At 28.6% G+C, this 17,367-nt stretch overlaps 1 protein-coding gene across 2 annotated transcripts in view; it reads left to right on the forward strand.

Annotated features, from left to right (window-relative positions):
* The first annotated feature begins 1,712 nt into the window (after positions 1 to 1,712).
* LOC129966802 (cardioactive peptide-like) overlaps positions 1,713 to 17,367 on the forward strand; it is a 182,178-nt gene continuing 166,523 nt past the window's right edge. For both annotated transcript variants that reach the window (XM_056081374.1, XM_056081375.1), the window contains exon 1: positions 1,713 to 1,832. The gene's annotated coding sequence lies outside the window, so the exon portion shown is untranslated. The remainder of the gene's footprint in view (positions 1,833 to 17,367) is intronic.

Consider the following 17,367-nt stretch of genomic DNA (forward strand, 5'->3'; position numbering starts at 1 on the left):
AATAAAATAATTAAATAATTGTCTCTGATATGCACTAATGGAACTCAAGAAGCTATAAATTATTTTTTATCTACTAGTTTAGCTCTAATTTTTATAGTCTATAGTTTAAACTTTTAGGCTGTTATTCTATTTTCAGAATTTCAATACCATCTTAAAGTTCTTTTGATGATTACAGAAATCAATCACTCTCTTTATTTTTCACAATATCTTAAAAAGAAATAAGCAAGATTTTTTTTCTAGAATAATGAAATATAATTATTTGGTCCATGTCACGACATTGAAAAGTATCTTACATTGTGTTTTATGAGTGAATAATATTTAATTGTAAATATTGGTTTTGAAAAGAATGCTTTATCATACGAGTCATTATATATCAGAATATTTTCGTTTTTATCAATTTCTTAATAATATTGAAAATGTTATAATGGTTCAGATATATAAATTATTGATTCGCAATATGTAATTATAAAAATAATTTAGTTAGATAATGAATGTAAAAATTAAACAGAGAAAGATCCGAAATTGTCCGGAACAAATTTCAATCAGCCACGCATAACATGGATGTTGGTGAGCAAAAATATTTTCATGACCTTTTTTTTTCTACATAATAAGATTTTCTTATAATTTTAAATTCTGTCAATTCTGTAATTTTAAATTCTGAGAAATCACAAATAATGAATATAAATACTTTCAAGTTTATGTTTGGTTCTATTAATTTCCAAAACTGAAGAAAAATATCCAATTTTTCAACACATATATTATATCGAACCAAAGTATTATTTTCTCTTTTTTGATGTATTTCTTTTCTTTAATGGCGTTTAAAGAAGTTGGAAATATTTAATGAAAGCATATTTCTGAACGCAAAAAGTTTAAATGTTACACTTTTTAATATTTCATTTATTGTTATTTAAACCTTTAAAAGCAAAAACGCAAACAGTAGGTTACACGTAATGACTATTTGGTTTCGAATAAAATTTCTGAAAATATCCATTTTATGCTTTTATAATAGTACCGAAATAGGGTAAAGAATCAGATTTGACCAATCCGAAATAATTTTTTTTGTAATGTAGACATCCAAAATTAGAAATTTTACTCAAGTTAATGGAAAAGATGAATATCTTTTGCTGACATAAGTAAGAAGACCTCCTTCTGAAAATAGATTATAATGATTATATGTCAAATATTCTATATTTACATGAAATACATTTTTGTATATTTTCTTGTTTTAATAAATAACGAAACATAAATTTTCTTATTTCTGGCTGTTTAAGGAAATATGATCCATTGTGAATTCTCTAACTTGATAATCAAAATTATTTTTATCGTTAATACCTACTGATGTATAATAATTCAGATATGTTTCATTACAACGGCAAACATACTAATAATGAATTCTAAATTTAAATTCTAGAGTTAATTATCTTAAAACTATAAATTGACATTTAGTGCTTAACGATTTTCTTCAAAAGTTTTTAATTTGATATAATGTACTATAGATGTTTGGAATTTATATTGCTTCCTAAAATAAATGTGACATTTTGACCTTAACTTCGCCTACGTCGGGTTTCAACGTATTCTTCGAATAATAACATTATTTGTGGATTAGTGAATTCTGATTCAAGATTGGAGTTTGGGGTCCATGACGTCACCACCGAAATCCACCTATAAGCAGCAGGAAACGAAACTGCGCCGGAACGAAGTATTTTCTCCGCGGGTTCCGACTCTCAGCGCTCACTTCGTTCCTAGCTGGCCATTCAGAATTGCGCAAACGAATTTCTCGCTTCAGCTGAACTTCCTGTTTCTCGACTCCATTGCCATCCTTCAAGTAAAATGTAAGTATGAGACTCAACTGCCTATGCTTCACGATGAAAATACCGATAGAACAAATCAGAAATGATATAAAATAACGTCTTTTGACCTAAAACTGATTAAATTTCTATTAAATAATAATTTCAGGAAATCCGTTTGTAAGAATTTCCTTTATAGAATACTTCTTATCAAACGAGAAGTATTTTACACTTAAATAAAGCAAACGATTAATCTGCTAAGAAAATAGCTAAGAACAGTAATTTTATTACCAAAAATATACCAAAGAAAAAAGTCTAAAATTTATTTCAAGAAGCGAAATATAAAGCGACGATCTTTTCTGTTCTTTTGCAACATAATAATATGTAATTTATTCACTAATTTTGTTGGATTAATTAAAATATATTTTTGAATGCTTTTTTGTTTTAGAATAAATCGCTCTTATTTTATTAACATATATTTTAAAATGAAGAAACAAACCACTCTTACAAGCTGTGGACATACTTTTGCCTTAAAATATCACTATTAATTTATTTTGTTCTTCATTTTCGCAAATCATATAAAATAAGAATAACTTCCGAAAACTTCATACATTTTAAATGTATAAAAATTTGAAATTTTCTTTTTACCAAGGTATTAATTATATTTTCGATTTTTGAATTAAAGTGCTTGTTTAGAGATATTAAACAAGATAAAACACGAAATGAAACAACATTCTAAACTCTTTTCATCATTATTAATTCTGTGGAAAAAATATTTACTCTTTCAAACTGAGCTGAAATTATCGTATTATTAGTGGAAGCTTTTTAAAATGAGATATTTAAATTTTTCAAATGAATTTATCCCAGAAAATTTCTTAGGAAGACTTAAAAATAAGTTTTATTTTATTTGCTGCAAGTAGTTTGTTCTCCTGAAAAATAAAAATTTCTTTGAATTCAATCAATGATAACGATGGCAGTTTAATAATGTTTGTTCTACGTGACTCTAAAAAATATGTAATTCTAATCGCTAAAATACGTAAATTAGAGTCACGTAAATCTAAATTAATCACGTAAATTTCTTTGGTTTACGTGATTCTAAAAAATATCGAGAATTTTCGCTAATTTTAAAGTATCAATTTTAGTCGTATCTATCATCGTGTAAGTTATTTTTAAAGATCGTGATGAGAAAAAATATAACATTACAATTATTTTGAATTCCTTTCGCCACTAAGTAGCCATTTTTTTGTTTAAATATCATAAGAGGTTCTTTTATGAAAGGACGATACATAAAATCATATTTTTCTATGTACTCATAAAACTCTTTAGAATAAAGCAATCGAGTAAAAGAATTCAGATAAGAAAGTAATAATTAAGTAAAAAAAAAATATGGTTTGATGAATTTAATATATTCTCTGCTTTAATATATTTTAAATTATTCTCTGTTTCATTACATGCTGGTTATTTTACTGCAATATATATTCTTTGAAATATATTCCATTTTAATCATCAAAAAAAAAATTTGTTAGATATTGTATCGATCACATGTCAATTATTTCTTGCATTTTCACGGGTTTTATTTCAAACTGGTTTAGATTAATTTATTTGTACTGTCATAGAAATATATATAAATAACAATTCGCCTCATTCTGAAAGTATTTGAATCGATTTCAAATCTTACTCATTGCCAGCAATTATAAAGTTAAGTGTTAATGAATTATAAGCAACTCAGCTTTTTGTAAATGCTATAAAAAAATCAAAGAATATTATCGTGCTGGAATTCATACCATTCTTAAACAACGAATTCTTCAGAAATTTCGAGAAACGTCCTGTTGAAAAATGTTAAAAATCAATTACATTTACTAGTTCTTAGTATTTTATAAAGTCCGTTAATAAAGAGTATTTTTGAAGAAATCCTTACTTTTAATAGGAAATTTAAATTTAAGATAATAAAATTAATCTTGTTACATTAAATCCAACAGTTTTTTATCTTTGAACATCTCTGTAATTACTTAAATCTAAAACAACGTTACTGCTTTTTATTATTTTACTATGTATTTATTTATGTAATATTGAATCTTTTTTAGTATGATGTGAAGTTCTGTTTGACATTATTTCGGTTCTCACGCAATCTAAGACAAACATCTAAGTCAATTTTAAATCAATGCTAAAATATTAGTACACAATACTCTATGCAATTTTAATACATTTCCTGAAAATTTAGTAATATGGTCTCTAATAAATGAATTTGAAATTTATTTGTTGTGAAACTGGCAAGAATTCGTTTATGAAAATATTGTGAAAATTCAAACAAATATTTCTACGTTCTGGAAATATCATTTCGATGAGCAAAATGGTCTTTTATAAGCATTTTTCATCCTTTTGAATTATAAAACACTTCAGAGTATTGTATCATAGCCTGATATATATGTCGTTTTTTTTTTCTTCTTTTTGTTGTTGTTTTTTTATTTTAAATAAAAATTTGAAAATCTCAGCTCTTCATCAATTGTGAAAACACTCGATATTTTGTCATTTTAAGGAAATGATTAAAAAAAGGTTCACATAATACTTTATTTCCTAGCCTTGTAATGAATTAAAGCTTAAATTCTAATCTGATTAACACTCTATCTATTCCCAATTTTCAGAATCTACATAAAACTTCGTAATAGTCTTCTCCATGTATATAGTCTCTGCGGTGGGCCTTATAAATTAAACTTCTAGAATAGTGATGACTCTAGAGCTATTAATAGTTTAGTAAATATCTCAAGTGTAAATTAAAGTCAGAGCTTTACCTTTAAGCTAGTTTCTCTGTGTAGTTCTTCGTAGAAAATTTCATGTGCAACAGTCTTCACCATGTTAAAATGATTTCAAGAACGAAGTTCCTTTCAAAAGAAACTACCTAGCGCGGTTACATGAATTTATTTCATTCATTCATTAATAATTTTGTTATTTCTATCCACATTTCAATTCAAATAAATTTTAAATCATTCCTAGATGTATATATTCGGCCCATTAGCATTATATAAAATGTATCGGAATGACATAAATTCTTGGAACATGCGATATATTTATAATAACAGATATTAAAACTAAATGGTATTTTCGATTGCTATGAATTTTGCTTGCATCTCGTATGAGATGTAAAGAAGCAATATATCTTAAAACCGTTAATTATTAATAATACGAAGCAGTATGATTTCAATAAATAGCGTAATATAACATGAAATAAATAAATAAAAAAAAACTTATAAATGATTGAATCTTTAGGTTATAGTACTGATTTTAAATTTTTAAGGTTGGACTCTTGAAAGCTTTATAAAATTAATATATTTTATAATATTTGAATAAAATCAAGACCATAATTTACTTTCCTTGCCCAGTTTTGGCTTTATTATTTTGGTATGTTCCCTAAATTAAGAAAAGAACTAAATTAAAATTTCAATTCTGGTTTATAGTGTTGATCATACAATTTTTAATATACTCAAATTGCCACATTTTTTAAAACTACAAATGACAAATTATGTCACCATGTTCGAAACTGTTTTCTGATTATTCTAACAAAGCATGTTCACAGACGCGAAAAGTTTCTTTCTATTATTCATGTAAAATAATCTCTATCTCTATTACTAATAATAAAGGAGTATGTGCGTCTCTGTGTTTTTCTGTTCAAGTTTAATATTTCAGATCGTTTAATTTAAATTTATCAAATTGTCCGCGAATATATTTTGAATGGTGGAATTATATGGAAATCCAAATATTATCCTTTTATTAGTACAAATTTAGTATTTTTGTATTTTTTTGATTTTTAATAATTTTTAAAGATTTTTTTTTTTTTTGCATAGTGTTTACTATATTTATACTTTCATTATTGTAATGAAATTCTATCGTTTCATTGAATATTTAATCGTTCAATCTCCATTATCTCTTCGAATATTTAATCGTATGCCTTTCCTCTCTTTCTTGAAAACTAAGGAATGAAGAAACGATTTATTAGCTGTCCATATTACATAGGGTAAGAAATTAAAGTTACAGTACTGAGAGAGGTAGCATGTAATTAGAAGATGAACATAAGGAAGAATTACAGACACTATTTTCAACAAGCCATATGGTTGCCTAAGATGGCCAGTCATAAATGTAGAAAGAAATGAACTTGTGATAATTGGTGGAAACAATCATTATAGTTTGTCCTATATAGCAACAGAGTGGGAGGAAAAAAATCGATTACCTTTAATAATTTTTACCTTCTCTTGTGCGAAATATACAAAGACATAAATAAAATGTCGGATATAAGATTAGCATCTAAAATGTAGATCCTTATCAAAATTTAATAAAACTTGTCGAGGAATTAACCATATGTCGGTTAGTTCTTACTCATGCATATAAATGCAATAAATCAAAAACGCAATGACTTAAGTGTGAAATGAAATTTGTAGTGTAATTTTATGACTACAATGTAGTCTTATAAAAAAAATTTATTTTAATTTTTGAGAAGAAAAGATATTAAAAATACATTATCGACTATCTGGTTTTCTTGAATTAAGTACATACTAGCTATCAATTGTCAAGAAAACTGACAAAGATCGCACGCTACATCGTGGTCATTGAGATTTTCGATAGCCATGACAGCTTCAGTAAAAACGCCACATTTACGTTAAAGAGGCTTAACTATTGTTCGCCATTGCTACCCAATTAATAAATTAATACCGGTTTTCTTTATCATACTATGAAGACATACTCAAATTCACATTTTCATAAGTTTTATTCTGCAAATGCAAAATTGAGGACTGGCGCCATTCAGGGATTTCTTTATTAGACAGTATGTGGAAGAAAGTTTCGGGAAACTGTTCCCGCTGTGTGTGCTTTTTTTAAAAATATATATTTGGTACAAAAGGCATGAAATGTCACGAGTACATTTAATTATTATGTTTTGCCAGTGCATTATGTCGGGGTATCTAATTACTGACTATCAGACCAATGAGTTAATTTTTTATGTTATATATTTCGAAATAAATAAATATTGGATTGTGATATTTGTTTGTTTGTTTTTGAAAATTCTGCATTTAATGATTAGTATAAAAAGCAGAAATACCTATTATTGAAAGTGATCTGAGGGAATATAAATTTTTTCTGTTTACCATCTTTAAAGTGAAAAAAAAAAAAACTATAAATCGCCTATCAACAGATCGCCCGTTATGCATTTCACATTTATACGTCGTTTCATTTCAGTTCGGATTTATTCGTATTTTTGAAATAAAATGCTTAGTTTATTAAGTAAAAGACTCAATAAGTTCCACTTATTCGTTGCCTCCTCCTTTTCTGAAATTCTTTTGTTGTTTCTTATGGCACTTGCCACGGACAAGCCCGCTGTTACGCAGACAACGATTTAAGCCGGAGTTGGAGCGTCTCTTCTTTTTATAGTATCGCCAACTAAGGCCAAGAGTACGACTTTGCTACTCACGCATCACTCATTCGCTTACACAACTCCTTTTCACAGGAGGGAACATTCACACATCTCACAGATAGAGCAACCATGCCCAAACCGGGACTCGAACCCGTGACGCCCAGATCGCGGGGAAGACACGCTACCCCTATGCCAGGACGCCGACCTGAAATTCTAAAATTTTCTGTCTTAGCCATTTTTTTTCTCCATTCCTATTGGAAAGAGCAACTTTCATGATTTCAGAATAATTGATTAATCAACAGAAGACTGATTGTCATTTGCTAATTTAAGCATGACCCTGCCTTCCTTTAAAGACGCAAGAAAGTCTACTTAAAAATGTCAAACTTATTGTGTTTGTCGAAAAATTTGTTTCCAAACATTCAATGAAAATTTCTTGCATAATATGCTTAATATTCACAACTCGTCAAAGACAATTACAGTTTTTTAAAAAAATATAAATAAAACGTCCATTTGTATGCCTATAAATCGTATAAAATATGTAGATATGGGTGAAGTATTAGAGTGACCCGTTGTTAAGCAGTCATATCTACATCCTTCACATTATACATCCTTCACATATTAATATTATCCTTCACATTATATCTAACCACAGAACTATATTTATTCAAAAGGGTATATATATTGTGACGAGAGGTAGACAACAAATTGGAGCAACAACAGAAAAAGAAAATAACTTATTTAATAGAACAACAATCAGGTTAAAAAACAGAAACTATACTAATCACAACATATAACCACACTCGCAGGAATGATACATAAAAAAAAGTAAACGAGTATATACAGGTGGCAAATTACTTTTAAATATTACATTGCTTCTTCGATATTAGCCGATAGAGATTTGGTATAAGCATTATGCAAATACAGTTAACCAAACACAGATCGCGATGATGCCGCAAATAAGAAATGTATAGCTAGTACATAAGATACACAATAAAGTATGATTTATTTTTAAATTTTAAATTTAATTATCGTTTTCAGTATTATTTATTAATACAATGCAAATTTAAAATAAATTTAAAATATTATTTATGAAATTTTTTAAAATTGCTTGAATGTGCATTAGAGACATTAAATTTATAATATCAACAATTGTTTATTAAATTTCGATCTTACGTTTACACGTCGTTTCACGTATTCTTTTGAAAGGCACATGACTGGTGCTTTGAGGAACTGTAATTTTATTTAAACTGAAACAAAAGAGAGAAAAGGAGAACTCGTATTGTATAATTTAGGCTTTTTTGAAACCGCTGCTATTTAAATATTCATTTCCAGCTTTAAATAAACATAACTTACGTGCCCCGGTTTTTTATATTGTATTACATTTCTTAGGTTTTTGCTTTCATTCCGTGTTTGTATAGTTACTTGAAAAAGAAAAAAACCAGCAAATAAGAAGTCTTACCGGGAAAAAAAGTATTAAATTTCGATCTTAACTTTTCTTTTGGCTAACAAACGCGTCTGAAAATCGAAAAAATATCTTTTTTTTCTCACTAAACGACTGTTGAAAATGCTTCTTTAGTCATAGATGGGTTAAATCCATTTAACAGGAGATAATCGACGGGGTGAAAATTGAAATATTGCGTGATTCTTATGTATTATATAAAAACTTAATCACAGAAAAGCTTCTACCTAAAAAGTAATTTGGGAAAAGTAAATTTGGTTGCAAATATATTTAGAATGATATTCGGATAGTATTGCAAAATTATGTTATGGAGTTTTATTTTTATATAAATAATACTGTATATTTTGATTACTAGTAAATTTCATATTAATATGACTCGGATAAGAGAAAAAAAAATCCTTGTTTCTTCAAAAAATTTATTAGTAGAATTGTAGGAAATTATTAGTAGAATTGCAAAAATTTATTAATAGAATTGTAGAATTTTGTAGTGTAGAAAAGCACTAGAAAATTTTATTTCATTTTTTCATGACAGAAAATCTCAAAACAATTCATGTATTATTGAACCAAGGGTGTTCAACTTTTCTGGAATGATCTTGAAAATTTAGTAAATTACTTTTAGTAGGTTTTGATATTTTATTTTTGAAGAGTTAAATTTTAGCAAACAATTGCATTTAGTATAACGAAACATGAACTGAAAAAAAATGGAATTTCTGAATGTCTCTATTTTATAATCTCATTGGAATTCTAATATATCATGTCAAAAATTCAATAAAAAAACTAAAAAAACTGAACATTTTTCCTTTGCCATGTAAATTGATGTATAATTATTATCATTCAATTTTTCTTTGGCATGTTATTAAATTGTTACAAAAATTTGACAAAAGTGATGTAAATTACATATATAATTAATCGTTTAATTATTTATTGAAATATATGGCTAAGAGGAAAAATGTGTGCAAATTTACCTAAAATTTAACAAGAATTTACTTGGATTTAAATTTACAGTTTTTTAACATTTCGAAAATACTGAAAACGGCAGAAAAGTTTAAAGGACTCCAGAAACATATTACTTTCATATCACATCATATTTAATTTTAAAAATTGAAATAAACTCACTAATAAATTTGTTTCCAAAGCATTTTGGGCTTCAGTTCTCAACCCTAATCTACAAATTGACACTACACTCTTGATTAGAAAAGATTATAAAGCTCCTTAAATATGTTATTATTATAGCTTTTTTTATAGAGATAGAGGCTGATTATAAAGTCACTATACATTTCCAATATGAATAATATTCCAATAATATGAATAATATTCCATATGATGAATAATATTCCAATAATATGAATAATATTCCAATATTATGAATAATATTCCATATTGTTATAATGTATATCCACAACAGGTAGAGAATTCAATAATTTCAATGTGACTATATCTAGATATGTACTCCAGCATTTCACGGAAGGCAACACATTTCTTCCATCATATCTGATGTAATATGGCTTTTTTTAAAAGTCCCAGACTGAGAAATCGTACAAAAATCTCCTAGACTCGAAATGTTCAAATTTGGAACTAAGTTTGATCACTGAATAATGTAGAGTACGTCAAGACAAAGGTTTCCACTCCTGTGGTAGAACATAAAGCATATTATAGACCACAGCCTCCAATTTAAAAGCTATTTCGTTCAGCTAGGTAAGATTGTTTTTGGCTTGCAACGTACAGTTTCTCATCTCGGCTACTTATTCTTCATGCAGAAGAAGATGGTCTATGTATAATTATGCTTTGTATATTTTGTACCATTTCTTTATTTTTATTGTACATTCTTCGTTTTTAACAACATAAGTGTGCTTTAAGTTGGACATTAGATCTTCAAATTGCGAAATCTACCAGACTTGCTCATATCTCTTTCCATTCTAAAGAGTATAAAAGAAACAGTTGTTCTTCTGGTGTCAGTATTTTTCGATATTATTTGCAAAAACGTGTATGATTAGAAAGAAAAAAAACCCAATATGTTTAGTAATAGAATGTTTAAAACCTAATTCGATTAATTGAAAAAAAGCTAATTCACCTGAGATATCCGAGTACTTTAAGAAGGAAGAATTTTAGAAAGAAAGAAATTCAGACGTTCTATCCAACTTCAAACTGAAAGAATTTAGAAACAGACTCTAAATGTAAAAAAATAAAATAAAAATATAATGGTAAAGCTTAAGAAAGTATTAAATATTAAATTTTCATAAAATAAAAATATTTCCAACTCAGATTTAATCCAATTCATCTCGAAATATCCAATGTATAAAATTTTAGATGAAGCCTTGAAAATTGCATGTAAAACTTTAAAAACAACGAATCTTTGAAAAGATGTGTTTTTATATAAACTGACAAACTGTCACTTAATTCTCCTAAAGAAAATTGAACGGTTATATTTAAAGTTTGGAACTACGCATTAAATAATTCTACAAGTCTTTTCTGTAACCAATGCAAATATTCAGCCTTCCTCTGAAAATTATTTCAATGAAATATTTATATTTGTAATATAATTATAATGTATAGTTAGAGAACTTCTGATGAAATTTAGCACGAGAAAACTTTTTCCAAACACAATATAAAATGTCCCTATTTTTTGCTGTAGAAATAAAATAAATTGAAGCTCAAAACAGCTATAAATTTTAAACTGTATTAAGATTTATTTGTCTCAAGACATATACTTTCGGACACTTCACTGAACACTGGAAATGCCAACAAGTTCTTTAATACCGCTATTTGTCTTCGTTGGTGAAAAGTTATCTAATTTTTCTAAGCTTTTTCTGGAGAATAATGGTATTAATCATGACAATTCACAACGAATCAAGTTTTAATCAATTGACTCATGCATAAAATATATTAAATATTAGGATGGAAATTAAATTTTAATGAAGTTCACGTCTATTTATAGTTAAGCTTTTTATTGAAAAATAAATTAATTTTTTAATTGGCTTCTTGGTATTTTAGGCGTGAAAATAAATACCACTAAGGTTGGCATGTGTTATACCTCACATCTAAATATGAAGATAGTTTTACATTTCCGCGTATAAAACGTACAAAAAGTTTTTATTGCAATGCGCTGTAAATCCATTTAGAAATCATGATGGAACATCTACATTATAGATCTCCTTCAGTCAATTTTTTAAAAAACTATTTCTGTTTATTTGTGAATATAGAAGCTCAGACAGATAGCCATAATTGGCAAATGAAAATGGAAATACTTTCTTGACGTCAAAATTTTGAATGTCTATCGAATTTACGGTGATATCTGTCGTTGTGAAGTCCTTCCTCTTATTTGCAAATGAACACAACTGAAAAACATAACGAGCTTCATAGATGAAATTTGATACATTATTTGACCAAAATCTTTTCCAATTCCTTTACGGTTAGCTGTCTGATTTTTCAAAGTGCAAAGAGTTGGATCAATATATTTCAATACATGATATATATTCATACCATAAAGGTTAATCCATCTCAGCCGGCGTCTTGGAATAGGGTTAGCGCATCTTCCTCGTGATCTGGGCGTCCTGGGTTCGAGTCCCGGATTGGGCATGGTTGTTCTTCCGTTGTTCTATCTGTGAGATGTGCTCTCCTGTAAAAAGGGGTTGTGCAAGCGAATAAGTGATGCGTGAGTAGCTCCTGGCCTTAGTTGGCGCTACTAAAAAACAAGAGACGCTCCCCCACCGGCTTAAATCGCTGTCTTCGTAACAGCGGGCTTATCCATGGCAAGTGCCATAAGAAACAACAATCCTTGTCAAATTTTGAACCAAGTTCGTTAAGTGATTGTTAATTGTCTCATATATCCGTTTGTTAAGTAAACATAGTGTGTCAGAAACGCAGTTATTTAGATCAATGAACTTTAGTACGTGATCTTGGTACCAGTGGTTTTGACCTGCATCAAATTCAGGAGCAAGATCCTGAAAGAGAAGAGATCTGTAATGCATTCTCGGTTCTCATGATTATAATATTACACAATTTAGACGAATGAACTTTTTTTTTTCTGATCTTGGCGCCAATGAAGTTTGACTTGCATCAAATTCAGAACCCAATCCCTGAAATGGAAGAGATCTATGTCACTAAGATATGACACTAAGCAAGAAATTTTGCAAATTTGTGAGGTAATCGTAGGGAAACACATTTGATAACTAACCAATAAACTCATTCTTAAAGTAAACAACATTTTAAAACCATTAAAAAATTCGAATTTATTGTCTGAAATATATTGTTTTCGGATTGATGCATATATCTTTATATTATATTTAAAAATGTACTCTTAATTATAGCAATAGTTTTATGCTCACAAGTATTGTATTTAACATCACCGGAAAGCTATGTGTATGAGCGTCATGAATAAAGCAATGAAAAGCATCTTCTAAATCAGTGGAGGTGTCTCCCAAAAATTTTTTCTGATTCTTTTTAATAAATTTACATGTGTATTATTTGCGATATGCCATGGGCAGAGAATAATTACGAAACAGCCTATGAGAGAGTCATCTTTAGCAATTAACCCATGGGATGCGATTAATACACAAGCAACAAAATATCAGTTGTGCATTTTAATCTTTTTCCCCTACTGATTAAAACCAAATTTTGACAGAGTTTTACGATTGTAGTCAGAAAATCACATTTACTTAACTCTTTGCATTTTTGATTTATTAGCATACGAAAAGGATTGACTGTTAATTTTTTTGTCAGGTATGTTTCAAAATTTGATAAGAATCTAAATTTTGGTTGCTTAATTATTGCCAAATTTCATTTATCTAGCTCTTTGCGTTTAGTAGTTATCACATTCACTTGTATTCTTAGAAGCCGGACAGAGAGACTTCTCAGAATGGAGTTCATTTCAATTTTAATAGAAATCTAAAAATGTGGTTTAAAGTCAATATACCAAATTTCATTCATTTAGTTCAAAGTTGTTTTGAGTCACAATGTTTACAGACAGAAGAAATAGTTCCAAAAATGATTTTTTTTTGGAAGGTTAAGTTTTTTAAGGTTAAGTTGAGATTCATCAAAATCTTGAGTTCTTTTTTTTTATTTATTTATTTTTGACGATTAAATTTTTTTCTGTTTGTGTATTTCATATACGAGAAAGTAAAAAAAAAAATGTTTAGTAAGAAAAAATATGAAGAAATAACACTGTTGTTGGTGCAAAACTAAGTTTTTTGAATTTTACTGATGAATAAAAGAAAAGAGACTATTTTTGTAATAATTTGCTCTGAATTAGTGAGATAAAACGTTGTTGTTATTATTTCTTATGGCACTTGCCATGGACAAGCCTGCTGTTACGAAGACAGCGATTTTAAGCTGGTGGGGGAGCGTCTCTTGTTTTTATAGTAACGCCATCTAGGGCCAAGAGAACGACTTAGCTACACACACGTCACAGCCCTTTTTACGGGACGAATTTCATTCACTCATCCACAGATCGTAACTTAGACCTGAATCAGAGGACGATCACCCTTGATGCAGTACCCCCTGTGGTACTACTCTCGACATGGAGGACTTTGTGACCACGACAGATTTACACGCGCGTCAATCACCAAGCACACGGGGAATCTTCGGCCGTCTGGATTCGAACTCACAACCAAAGGGACGCTAATCCCAACCAGGATATCCCGGCCTGAGATAAAAAGTTTATATATCGATTATTTTTTTTTAGTAGAACATCTAATCAAAATTTTGAACCCTTCTTTCTTTTTTAGAAAAAATGCAATATCTTAGTGAGCACTTCTTTATCTTAATCACAACTTCTTTAGTTTATCTCCTTATCCATCTTAAAATCTTCTTTTTTTTAGTGAGCATTTCTTTCTAAAGAAATAATAAGATACCAAATTTGGTAGCTTTGCATCGTATGATCAGCTTTGAACAGAGTTTTAAACATGCACGTGGCATAAGGCAATTTGCAAATACTATCCAACTATTAAATATTATTATATTGAATCAAAACGAACTACAATAAATCGAATTCTGTAAATAGAAAGCATATTTTTGAAACTTTTAGAAGCATTCATCCCTCTAATTTATTTTAGGTGCTGGCTAGTTTAACATTCTTTTCAGCCGCGTTGAAAGCACATCTCAACTCGTTTCAAGCCTCTACTCCGTATGCTTATCAGGTCACCGCGTAAACAAATGCACGCTGTAGGTAAACGACTTAATCCGAAGTGGTTAATGTAGCAATAGAATTAACGGAGCTTAAATAAGGAGGCCTCGTAATAATGACATTAAAATTTTATGGATCAGGGGTTGGGTTATTTGACACTAATGATCTTTCACGAGGGTAGTCATTTATTCCTGATTTGGATCGCTATCTTAATTTTGCATCAATTTATAAATAAAACAGGTAAAGACTTAAAAATAGTTTTGCAACCAAAATAATGGGAGAGATGCATATTTTACTTCAAAATAACATATTTGAGTCTATGATATGGAAAAGCATTTATAAGTTTTTATTTATTTATTTTTGTATTCAAAGAGAGAAAAAATTGATTCAGATTGCTGTTTAAGGAAGTATGACTCTTATGAATTTCAAACACATATGGATGAAGTTTGGCATGTATAGTTAATGTGCATCTGCTTTTTGGCTCAAGTATGCCTGAAAGTATATTGATTGTTGGAGTATGTTAAAATGCAACAAATCAACCAATAGGAGATGACTCCCTAGAACTTTTTCGTATACTTCCTAAAAAAAGTGTTCTTTTTCATTAAAAATTGACAAAATTAATTTAATAAAAGTTGTTTAATCCTTACATCTAAATTGTAATTATGCATTGAATTCTGAGTGACAATCAGTCATTGAACAGTTATTCGGAACTGTAACTGTTTCGTTTATGTATGTATACAAAGAGGTTAAATACAAACCCCGCCATATTGAGGACATTATCAAGAAAATATAATGTGCGAAAATGATAAGAAGAAACCCAAGGTTGGAAACTTCGATTTCTCATTAAATTGAGTTGTATAACTGCAATAAAATTATCTTAATATTTATGAATACAACAGAATATTTCAAGAAAATTGTTCGAATGAAATTAAGAGAAATTACTCACTGACATGCGTTAGGACACATAATGATGAAATGAATTTTATTATGTAAGAAATAAAATTCACAATGTAACCAATTTTACTTATTAAACAATATTTATTAATGTGATTAAAAAATTTTGGAATTTTAGCTTCACCAGTAATTATTACCTGGTAGAACACAGACAAAAAAAGTAAAGGGAGTCTTCTAAATTTGAAAGTTAAAAAAGAGAATCAGTGCATACAATCATCTAACCGCGTCTGTAACTTTAAACAGAGTTAAAAATATGGCTTTTTGGTTTACATCACTATCGGATGTGAAATCCCAACTTCTATTTTAATGTTTAACAATCGAGACAGAGTTTTTTAAGGCTTAAATTAACTGAATTATTGGTGCGCGAATAAACTTAAACATGAATAAATAACAATTATCGATGAATTGAGGTCTGAAATTTTCATTATTTTATATTTTGCGGAATCATTATATTCTGCCTTCACGCTATAAATTGAAAGTTATTGCTAATGGTTTAGTATCAACATTTTGTTTCGTTTTGTATTCGGTATTTCATTTTTTTCTATTAGTTGATCACTATTTGTTTCAATCCAACTTTAGTGATTAATTTTGATTTGAGTGCTCGTGAAGATTTTGAATAGAGAAGATTCCACTGGAAACAAAACTTCTAATGTCCTTATATATTTTCATCTAAAGTTTACTACAAATAATAATATTTTTCATTTCTTAAGCATGATTTAATTTGCATGAGATATTCTTCTACAGCTTTCGTTAGTTAATCTGTAACAATAAAATCTGAATAATTGTTACCAGGATAATAACCCTGTCTAGACATGTATATCTTCTAGTTAGTAAAATACATTAGCTTTAAAATCCCAAGAGGGTTTTATTTTAAGTATAATTCCTTAGAATTTATCAGGTTATGTTAATTTTGAACACACTTTTAATTATCTACTTAACATGATTAACTTAATTTTGCTAAAGTTGCAGTTTTTTTTAAATTTTAAATTCTTGCTCACAAAATAGGTATAATTAGTAGTTATAAGATGAAGTGTATTAAATGTTTTGTTGATTTCTGATAAATGTAGAAGAAAAATATGTGGTAAAATTACTAAAATATGTGATAAAATTGTGATATACCAAAATATGCGATTGGTAAATCTGCTGTCTCACCCTTAACATGAGATCAAATTTAATATCTAGATACCGACCGACAGACCTTTGAAGGGAAGTTTCAAGTTCAGTGTAACTTTCATTATTTAATCATAAATAAAAAAGATGTGGCCAATCCAAGATGGTCGGACTTTAGTGATTCCTTTTTAGATTAATATCTAGATACCGACCGACAGATGTTTGAATGGAAGTTTCAAGTTCAGTGTACCTTTCATTATTTAATAATAAATAAAAATGATATGGCCAATCCAAGATGGTCGGACTTTAGTGATTCCTTTTTAGATTAATATCTAGATACCGACCGACAGATGTTTGAATGGAAGTTTCAAGTTCAGTATAACTTTCATTATTTAATCATAAATAAAAATGTGGTCAGTCCAAGATTGTTGGACTTTCGTGATTCGCTGCAATTTTCATTGCTGCAAAAAAGGGCATCAATATGATTAAACTGGAGATTCCAGGGTCTAACATCCCATTTCAAAAATAATTATTTTAA

The sequence above is a fragment of the Argiope bruennichi genome, chromosome 4 (assembly GCF_947563725.1).
Source record: "Argiope bruennichi chromosome 4, qqArgBrue1.1, whole genome shotgun sequence".
NCBI classification, from domain to species: domain Eukaryota; kingdom Metazoa; phylum Arthropoda; class Arachnida; order Araneae; family Araneidae; genus Argiope; species Argiope bruennichi.